This window comes from Limulus polyphemus, unplaced genomic scaffold, assembly GCF_000517525.1.
Source record: "Limulus polyphemus unplaced genomic scaffold, Limulus_polyphemus-2.1.2 Scaffold8073, whole genome shotgun sequence".
Taxonomy (NCBI): Eukaryota; Metazoa; Arthropoda; class Merostomata; order Xiphosura; family Limulidae; genus Limulus; species Limulus polyphemus.
In genome coordinates, this window is record NW_013673683.1 from 21,533 (window position 1) to 24,856 (window position 3,324).

The following is a 3,324-nucleotide window of genomic DNA, read 5'->3' on the forward strand; positions in this document are numbered from 1 at the left end:
CAACTCTGTAAAGTGTTATCAGATTTGTACCAAATTTCGTGGGCACATTAAGGTTGAGACTTCTCATCAGACTACAAAAAAAAAAAAAAAAAAAAAATCCAGATCTTTGATCATTCAGGATCTGAGAAGGATTTTTGAGTTTTCGAAGATGAAATTTGATTTTTGCAATATAAACGCATGTAATCTTGAATAGGAGCGGCGATGCGAGAGAAGGCAACCTCTCTGATTGCTCTTGTTTGTTTTAGAACAAAGTCACATTAGGCTAGCTGCTGCGCTACTCGCAGGGAATCGAACCCTGGATTTTAGCGTTGTAAGTCCTTACCACTGTCTCACCGCAGGACTTTGTAATCGAAATCATAAAATAAATAGGAAGATTAGAAGACAAACGATCTCCCTCATCTTCTGGTGTGTGTTTTAAACCAAGTAAAATTGTCTTCAGTAACGTTTGCTTCATTCCTAGCACTACTTGTCATTAGTGCTACACGAGGTTAGTCTTCAGTAACGTTTGCTTCATTCCTAGAACTACTTGTCATTAGTGCTACACGAGGTTAGTCTTCAGTTATGTTTGCTTCATTCCTAGGACTACTTGTCATTAGTGCTACACGAGGTTAGTCTTCAGTTATGTTTGCTTCATTCCTAGGACTACTTGTCATTAGTGCTACACGAGGTTAGTCTTCAGTAACGTTTGCTTCATTCCTAGGACTACTTGTCATTAGTGCTACACGAGGTTAGTCTTCAGTAACGTTTGCATCATTCCTAGGACTACTTGTCATTAGTGCTACACGAGGTTATGGCGATGAAATCGATATACGTGTTCTTGCTTGTTTCTCTCATAAACCGTTGGAAACATATAATAATATAATAATGACAGCAGTCAGAAACAAAAAGACTCCAAATTCAACTTTCTCTGTGTGATTGTAAGTAACGAAGGTAGGATCGTTTCCTTTACAAAGAGTTTTCATGATCATAAACGTAACCGATAGTTCCTTCCACAAAGGAATAACTACTCCCTTTCCTTCTGCCAACTCCCCACCCCCACCTTCAAGAAAAATACCACACATTCTGTACCGAACAGAAATGCAAGGAACAAATGAAGCGGATTGGAGAACGGTCCACACGAGCTACGTCCAATGATAGGGTGTATGCACGCGTGTTATTTGGTATGAAATTTTCCAAAGACGAGCGAGGACAAAAAAAACAAAAAAAACACACACACAACTGGTTTAATTAAATATTTTCAGAGAAGAGGTGGTTAATAACTGCACGTGTTGAGCACGTGAAGATGAAGAATAAAATATCAGGATAGGTCATACAGTCCGTATATTAGTTTTAAAAAAGAAATGGTTTTCGTGGTTAAAAAAAGGCGCTTTAATGAATCAAACAAGGTTTTACGAAACGAGGAAGCTTGAAAGAGATAAGATAATATTAAATCAAAACCAAACACAGCAACACGTAACAAACCAGCCGTTGAAGTAGAAGAAGTCGGTAAAATCTGAAGACAAAGAGGGGGTAGGTAGGTGTAGAAAAATTGAAAAGATAGATTGATATGGGGATAATAAGAATGGAGTGGATATACTGAAAAAAAAACAAACGCTAATTACGATATCCGTCCCTAGGGGACAAGAGGGAGGGCGGCTAGTCAACCCTTTCTACTGCTAACTCTTAGGCCGCTGAAATTGAGTAATGGGATTTGACTGTCAATCTTATAACGCACCCCCCGATCCAAAAGTGTGATTCGTAATCTTGCATAACGGGACTCGAACTACAGACAGTGGGATTCACAGCGTCTAGGCCACGCCCGACCCAGTAACAAGACAAGAAGATAAATCCAGTGCCTAATTTCAGCCGGTTTTGAGATGTAGAACCTGTTTTGTAAATTCTAAAGCTCTAATTAATTCTGATACTGACAAAACAGATGTTTGTGGAATCATACAAAACAGATATTTGTAGAATCACACAAAACAGATATTTGTGGAATCACACAAAACAGATATTTGTAGAATCATACAAAACAGATATTTGTAGAATTACACAAAACAGATGTTTGTGGAATCATACAAAACAGATATTTGTAGAATCATACAAAATAGATATTTGTGGAATTATACAAAACAGATGTTTGTGGAATCATACAAAACAGATGTTTGTGGAATCATACAAAACAGATGTTTGTGGAATCATACAAAACAGATATTTGTGGAATCATACAAAATAGATATTTGTAGAATCATACAAAACAGATATTTGTGGAATCACACAAAACAGATATTTGTAGAATCATACAAAACAGATATTTGTGGAATCATACAAAACAGATATTTGTAGAATCATACAAAACAGATATTTGTGGAATCACAACAAAACAGATATTTGTGAATCACACAAAACAGATATTTGTAGAATCACACAAAACAGATATTTGTGGAATTACACAAAACAGATATTTGTAGAATCATACAAAACAGATATTTGTGGAATCATGCAAAACAGATGTTTGTGGAATCACACAAACCAGATGTTTGTGGAATCACACAAAACAAATATTTGTAGAATCACACAAAACAGATGTTTGTGGAATCACACAAAACAGATATTTGTAGAATTACACAAAACAGATGTTTGTAGAATCATACAAAACAGATATTTGTAGAATCATACAAAACAGATGTTTGTGGAATCACACAAAATAGATATTTCTTATCCACCACAATGAAATTCCAGCAGGGTGCTGTCGCAGGTCAGGAAGCGACACCTGTAGTATGGACTGAACTACTAAGAAGGCGTAGTGTTGTGGGTTCAGCATTGTAAACTTTACATGATACTGGCATCGCGTCATAAATCATAGCCGGTAGGGGGCGTCAAAAACGTATGGTCCTTCTGGCTTGAACAAACATGGATGTACGTGTGATCGAGTATAGATGGGAAAAAAGGTCAAAGGTCTTGCATTAAATTTCATCTCCCGTATAAATCGTTGAGTTTAGCTTCTATGTAACACTCAACTTTCTATTATGTAATAGAAATATTATGTTACTGTTCACCTCACACTAACACGGGGATTCAGCACCATATATGAACCAGAACATACAGTTTATAGATACCAGGGTAATTCTACACCATACACGAACCAGGACATCCAGTTTATACATACCAGGGTAATTCTACACCATATACGAACCATGACATCCAGTTTATACATACCACGGTAATTCTACACCATACACAAAACAGGACATCCAGTTTATACATACCAGGGTAATTCTACACCATACACGAACCAGGACATCCAGTTTATACATACCAGGGTAATTCTACACCATACACGAA